The sequence below is a fragment of the Sorex fumeus genome, unplaced genomic scaffold, assembly GCF_029834395.1.
Source record: "Sorex fumeus unplaced genomic scaffold, SorFum_2.1 ptg000081l, whole genome shotgun sequence".
In the NCBI taxonomy this organism is placed as follows: domain Eukaryota; kingdom Metazoa; phylum Chordata; class Mammalia; order Eulipotyphla; family Soricidae; genus Sorex; species Sorex fumeus.
Genome location: NW_026606138.1, coordinates 1,146,405 through 1,152,996, shown reverse-complemented (window position 1 = coordinate 1,152,996; position 6,592 = coordinate 1,146,405). Strand labels below are relative to the sequence as shown.

The 6,592-nt window shown below is 34.1% G+C and overlaps 1 non-coding gene across 1 annotated transcript; it reads left to right on the top strand.

Annotated features, from left to right (window-relative positions):
- The first annotated feature begins 3,314 nt into the window (after nt 1-3,314).
- LOC130039004 (U1 spliceosomal RNA) lies at nt 3,315-3,479 on the top strand. Its single transcript, XR_008794812.1, has one exon. It is a non-coding gene; the product is annotated as a U1 spliceosomal RNA (small nuclear RNA).
- Nucleotides 3,480-6,592: the final 3,113 nt, after the last annotated feature.

Genomic DNA, 6,592 nt, shown 5'->3' with positions numbered 1-6,592 from the left:
ATGGAAATATTTATTGTGTATTATTTGGCAAATGGAAGGGAAACAGAGTTGACTTTAACCTCCCATGGTTTTAGTATAAAGATTCAGCACTTTAGAAACTGCATTTTTTGATAATTCATTCCAAAGGTAGATCCTAATTTCCAGTTCTTTCAATGTGACTTAAATTTAGTGACTTTTCATCAGTAAAATTTGTAAGAAGTAACAATTATAAATATGTAAAACACAAATAGTTTCCATTATACTGCCTTACTTGGAAAATTTGCAATGGTATTTGCAGATGTCAATCTTATAAGCCCACATGGCACCGTGCAGACATATTTATGGCAAGGAACTAAGTCCTTAATAAAAAAAATCAAGAAGTTGTGACCTTCAGCTTATAGCCATAAGAGTGATCATTTTGGAAGTGATATTTTGGGCCTAATCAGGTTTTGACTACTTTTTGACTAGAATCTCCTGAGAGACAAGAACTTCCCATTTAAGTGTTTCTAAATTAATCACTCATACTCAGATATAATAGATACTTCTTTAAATCTGAGAATTGCTAAATTTGGAGGTAAATTTGCTATCAAAATGTTGGGACAGGATCAGGGTATTGGTGGAAACTAAAAAGAATTAATGAATATACCAGACATCTCGAAGCACCAAGTACGTTTATGAAAGGGAAAATAAAAGCTTACTCTGTGAGACTAGAAGTGTGCACCTGGAGCCCAGAACTGCCTGAAGTGGACAGTGTTGCTGGTTTTATACCTATCTATAATGCAAAGGCAAAATAAACAAGACAAGGAGTGAGTTCCAGAACTTCTCAAGCATTTTATCTCAAATTTTGTTTTCTTGTTCTATGGAACTTCATGGAACATGAATGTGGCTGTCAGGGTAGTACAGATTAAAAAAAATCTTTGTCTGTAGTTGGGGGCTGATTTCTTTTAGATAATGAAGTGTATTGTGGGTTCAGAGATTCTGTTGAGGATAAGGAATTTGGACTTAGCAATTTGGTAGAAAGAGGTCATTTGGGTTTCTACAGACTGATAGCTCTCGTTGAAAAGTCAAGGACTCTCAATGAACAGTTTACTGTGGGTTGGGACTTCTGATCTCCAGATCAGAGAGGTTGGACTTTTCCCATGCCCAAATGTTTATTGCCTCATTTAGCAGGATAGGCCTCCATACAGGGGGCCACTTCTCTGTTCCTGTCAACACAATTGATCACTGATACTCACATTTATCAACAAAGATTCTGAAATGTTTAACTTCAAGCTGTTCTTTTTTTTAGTGCTGTCAAGATAGAATGATGGATCATATTCTGTTTAATAGTTTGTTGAATTGATTTTCAATTTTTTATTTAGCATATCCAGACATATGGAAGGATTCATTCATTTCTACTCTTCTAAGAATGAGCAAAAAACATTCCCATTTTTCACTCACTGCCGGTGCAAGTACCGTGTTGGGTCTGTAAAGTGATTCTATTATATGAAGTAAAACTCATGTGTGAGGCTAGAAATGCTTAGTAAAACCTTTAAACAGTCATTTTTTCTTTTGTGCTTAACATTGTTATTATCTTATGCAGTGTTGATCTCTGGATCAACCACTGGCTAAGGTCCCAGACACAGGTCAGTTCAAATAGATCTTCAGTATTATATAAGATGCATCCAATACAAAACTTTCAATGGTTACCTTTGCACACAATATTTCAGGCTAACCTTTTAGATTCTGGGCCATATGAACTGTGTAACCGTACTTAATGACTCTTCAATGTCATGCTCTAGGCTGCAACAATATTGAACTATTTCTGATTCTACAAATGATCACTATTTTTTTCCCTTCATGCTTTAGAGTATTGCTTTTTTACAGGCCTAGGAAATATCCACTGCCCATCTCTTCTAGATTCTCTTCTCTTAGAAGACACCTGCAATTAATTTATACCTCTCTTGGAGGCTCCATTTATATGATAGCACACTACACTCATTGCCAATATCACGTGGTTTCCTACCTATGCTGAGTCAAAAGACTATGTATACACACTAAGGGCCACAGAGATAGTGCATGGTTTGTCTGGTTTAATACCCAGTATCACAGAGTCCCTTGATCGCTTCTGGATGCAGCTCTAGAGGCACCAAACCCTCCTATGTATTATCCTGATGCTCACACAGAGAACCTGTGTCACCCAGGTATTCCTAGAAATGCATGTCAAGAGCGACAATGCATTCTTTGTTTGACCCTTGCATTGAGCTGCTGACCTGGGGGGTTAAAAATTACGAAGAGAGTCCCAGAAACTCCTTCCTAGTCACCATTTAGGAAGACACTCCTTTCTAATATAGACAAGAAAGACTATGAATCTTTGAGGATATAGAACATGCCTTAATAGCTTCCAGTTTTCCTGCGGTATATGTATAAATTGATATATACCAAGATAAAATCATAATAGCATATGAAATTTTAGTCTATGACATAATTTTGTGTGAGCATTTGAATTGTTAAAATGGAAAAAAAAGTGATTGCATTTTGTTTAAAAGAGATCACTTTGTAAAATGTGATATAAAAAGAAAAACAGTAACGGTACAATGCCTTATTAGTGTACAGTCTTGTTTTTAAAGGACCATCTTTCACAGGAACCAGAAATACTATAAACTGTAATGTAGCAATTACTATCTTAACTACAATACATGGTGTAAATCAATGGTGGCATTAAATCTTGTCTAAATGACCAGAACATGAGTTAAAGCTCCCTTTGTAGCACATATTTTTCTTTAGTTGATTTTGCTCACTTTAGGCTTGTAGCTTGCAGACAGGGGCTTTTTGTAAAAGGAAAGTCATGAACCATTTTATTTCATTTTTCTATAAATAATCTCCCAATGGAAGTCTAAAGTTGAGACCAGGTTCTGAGAAGTGGTGCTCTGGTGGCCTCCAGGGCTACCCCCAGCAGTGTCCAGGGGCCACATGATTCCAGGGATCAAATTGGGTCCTTCTAAGCATTAATGATCCCTACACTGTTTTATTTTGCTCTTTAATTTTTTATTTTGTTTCCAATTTGTTTAGGGTGTGGAAGAGAGGCAAGACAAGGACAACTGTGCCTGTAGGGAAGAGATTTTGTTTTTTTCTTTTTTTCCTCTTGTTATGGAGGAATTCTTAAGCAACACTCAGGGGGCATTTTGTTTTAATATTTTGCTTAGTTAACACATCTATTAAAAATGTATACTTTATTGTCAAGAGGAAGTTCCTCACAGCACTTAAAGGAATAAAGCTTAACAGAAAGGAATAATGGAAGTAAATCAAAACTAGAAAGAATGGGCTATTAGGATACTATTAAAAAGCAAAAGTACAGACTTACGTGGTAGGCGAGGTACCATCATCCATGAAGGTGTCTTTCACAGGGTGACGCTGATTCATTGCACCCCAGATATGCTGACCCCTGCGATTTCCCCAAATGTGGGAAACTTGGCTGCATAATTTGTGATAGTGGGGGACTGCATTCACCCTCTCCCTTGAAAAAAATACGTCAGACACTTATTTTATAGAAGCTTAAAGATATTTAAAAATTGACATTTTAAATGATAAGTGAAACACATTGGTCATAAAATTGATATATTGTAGGGGCAGGAGCTAAGGTATAGCAGGTAGGGCGTTTGCCTTGCAAATGGTTGACTCAAGTTTGATTCCAGGCAACTCATAAGGGTCCCCGAGCACCACCAGGAGTAATTCCTGAGACTCCTGAGCATTGCTGGTTGTGACCCAAGAAAGCAAAAAAAAGAAAAAAGATTGATATACTACTAGACACACACAGCACATATAATAAAAGTACTTTTATGAAGGTATCATAGTTTACAATATTACTGAAGAGATTTACAGTCACAGAGCTACTATACCAGATCCAGCGCCATTATTCACAGTTACATTTCCCCACCTCCATCTCGTTGCCCTCTGCTTCCAATTCTACTGATTATGTCTCAGAATTTATTTATTTTGGGGATTGTCTAATCCTTTCTTTGTTTCTTTATGTTTTGAATATGAGAGAGATCATCTAGTATTTATCTTTTATTTTGCGAGAAGCCCCTATTTTTGAAATTCTTTTAATCTCAAATCATATAAATATTTGTTTTTCTTTTAATCTCCCAGTCATGAGTGAACAAAGCATCATTCACTAAACTACTTTAAGATATTAAAAATAGTATGAGTAAAGCATAGCATTTATAACCTGCCCAGAACTGTGAGAAAAACTGGTTGAAAAATAAAATAGCAAAAAACATAAGAAATGAATAAATAAAGGTTCGCAGTCTAGATGTAAATACTTAGTAGCTCATAAATACATTTTCGATGGAAAAAATAGTTTAGGAGTGGTAATTTAATAGAATATAATTTTTATTTTTTCTTTATGTGTGTGTGTACCAAAGTAACAAAATAGTGAACCTGATTTTTTTTGTTCTTGTGGTTACCTCAAAGAAATTGCAGCTATGCAAAACAATATGCAACTCCATGGGAATTTTTAATAGGATTTTGAAATAGTTATTTATGAACAAAGGAATGGTTTAACTAAGACAAACCTTATTCCTCTATCTCAAAAATATTAGGATGCATTTACATAAAATATAGTTGTTAACTTTCCATCCCAAATAGCATATATATATATATATATATATATATATATATGACATTTAGGAGTATTTCACTTGATTTAACCAAATAGTTACATGTTGTACACTTATAACAGTTTCCAAATAAACTTTCTCAGCTCTAAATTTAAAGAGACTATAAATTGCAAAATGTTGTGAAGCTCTTTGTTTTTCTCTAAGTGCATATCCAAAGGGCACATCACTAACAAGGCTTCCTATATAATAATGAAACACTAGTCAAGGAAAGTTGACATTGGTGGTGGAATAGGTATTGAAATATATGCTTAAAACTCAACCATAAATAACTTTGTAAATCACATTTCTTCAATTAAATTTAAAAAATAATGAATTTTCTATAGAAGGAAAAAGGAAGGGTGTAAACTGTCCTCTCAACTGAGTTCTTTATGTAATAGGTATTACACTGAACACTGAAATATGTTTTGTAGCTCTAAATGTATCGAAAATAATGTTTAAACATAATTGTCTAAGTAAGTGACATTTAATTAGGAGAAATATATCTATGACTACATACAAACCTTCATTAATGCCATTTCTTTGTCCACCAAATTTTCCAAGTCTTCATGAAAAATTTTGTTTTCTTATTTTCTTACATACCTTTCTGAAAAACAAACAAAAATATTAAACTATTTCAGTTTCTATTTTAGCATATGATTTTGCTCTTATTCATATTAAAGTTATTAACCCATTTAAAAGGAAATTTGTTTAAAGTTTATATTTATTCGAATAGTAAGTGGAACACTGAAGAATTACAGGAAAAAATAATATTTATATATAGTCAGTTGCCAGAAAATATTGAATCAATGTGTAAGAATTGGACTAGAAATAAAATTTAAACTTAAATTCCCAGAAAACGGGAGTAGAAGAACAGTTGAATCAGTGATGTGACTAATTTAGTTTCTGTGACTTCCACAGGCCCATTTATTATACAGATGTTTTAAATCTATCTTGATTAAACAAAGTCAAGAATCCTTAAGTGATGCTTTAATGAATCTTGCATTCTAAGAAAGGGAGGAAAACTTCAAATATTAGCGCAGACAGTCCGCTAATGCTGTCATTCTTTGTAGTGGAGTGAATCACATTCTTTATAGTATCAGTATACTAACAGTAAACAATCAATGTAAGTCTGTATCTCCCTGGGATATAATCTAAGATCCTGCTGACAAAATACACTGTATTTTATGAGCAAATAGAGAAATATATATTCTCTAAGGGATAAATGACCATCTTTCCTTTCCTCTCACCATAAGAGAGTCTAACATGATTTTAAGTCCATTGCACTCACTTTATATGAAATAACATTTTTATGCAGAGGATGCTAAGGAGTTTTCCGATTTTAGTTTGAAACAGGTAAAATTAATATGTATTCTTTCAATTATTTTGCCCAAAATGTCTGCATTTAGCTGAAGTATCCCATGTATTTTTGAAAAGAAGAATTATAGTTTCTTGAAATCTCAGTTGTATTCAAAAGGCTGGTATGGGTTTATTAGAAAAATTAAGAAGACAAAAGAGGCAATTTTTAAGAATATGTTCTGAAAAATATGTTGAATTCACAGTTCAGCTTTTTCTGCCACTTCACTGCATCAATCAGGGTGATTTTATATGATGCAACACAGTTTCCTTTTTAAGATGACAGGGTAGAAAATTGCTAGGGGACTTGGAATGCCAAAGCCCCCAAGACTTCTCTAACATGTCGAATAAAAACCACAGCTCAGTGAACCAAGAGATAATAGTCAAGAGTCTTCAACACAAAACACTGTGAATTCATGGTGGCATCTTAAGAGGACATTGCAGGCACTAATTTTTAAAAGTTTGATTGTATGCTTCAGAACATATGTAGGCACCAAAGAGATAGTATAGAAGTTAAGGCACTTTCCTTGCATGTTGTTAACCCCAGTTCAAACCCCAGCACCGAGTTTAGTTCACGGAGCAGCACTGGAAGTAATTTCAGTGCACAGAGCCAGGAATAAGCC